This window comes from Condylura cristata, unplaced genomic scaffold, assembly GCF_000260355.1.
Source record: "Condylura cristata isolate star-nosed mole 26May11 unplaced genomic scaffold, ConCri1.0 scaffold00027, whole genome shotgun sequence".
NCBI lineage: Eukaryota > Metazoa > Chordata > Mammalia > Eulipotyphla > Talpidae > Condylura > Condylura cristata.
In genome coordinates this window covers 1196095-1197063 of record NW_004567128.1, presented here as the reverse complement: position 1 = coordinate 1197063, position 969 = coordinate 1196095, and positions in this window count along the sequence as shown.

The following is a 969-nucleotide window of genomic DNA, read 5'->3' as shown; positions in this document are numbered from 1 at the left end:
GCATGCCGCAGGCCCAGTGCCTGTGCAGGACACGTGGACTGGACCCTCCCACCCACCGGCCCTCCGGGGCCGTGGGGGCACCGAGCTGGTCCCGGGACCGCCGCAGGCCCGCCCACCCCGCAACCAGGACTCGGGGCTCCCCTCGGCCGTTCCGTCCTGCTCCCAAAGCCACGGCGAGGCCCGGTCAGGGACCCCACACCCCGGCTTCAGGGGCGCGCACAGCCCCAGCAGAGAGATCCCGAGCTCCGTTCTGCTCCCCCTGGACTGCTGCCCCCCCAGACGCTCCTTGGGCCTCTCTACATCCCCTAAAGTCACACGTACGCTGCGGGAGCCCTGCCCCCGCCGCTGGCGACGCACAGACTGACTTGGGGACTGTGACGCTCAGGCCCGAACCGCCCGGACAACCTCCCGCAAAGGCTCGCGGTGCCCCTGGCGCTCTGGCCACCAACAGCCTGCCGGGGCCGGGGCCGGGGCCGGGGCCCCGCCGGCACACACACGGCTCGCCCCAGGGGAGGAGAGGCTTCTGTGCGCCAGGAGAGGAGCCGCCGCCTCAGGCCTCAGGTCTGAGTCACCGGTTATCGCCCGGGGGCCCGCAGGGAGCCGGCCACACAGACCGGTTTGCAGCATTCCCGGCAAAGGCGACGCAGCAGCCAGCACGCAGCTTCTGCAGACTTCGGGGGCCAAACTCGCCCGCTGCTGCAGGTGACTCCGCTCGCTACAGCAACAGGTATGCAGGAGAACCCCAGGCCGGGGAGGCACCGCCGTGACCCCATCACCGTCCAGTTGGGCCCTCAGATGAGACGGCGCCCCGACAGACAGTTAGCTGAGCCCTGGGTGGGCCTTCCGATGAGACGGCACCCCGACGGACAGTAAGCTGAGCCCGGACAGTTAACTGAGCCTCGGCTGGGCCTTCCGATGAGACGGCACCCCAGGAGTTAACTGAGCCCCGGCTGGGCCCTCAGATGAGAC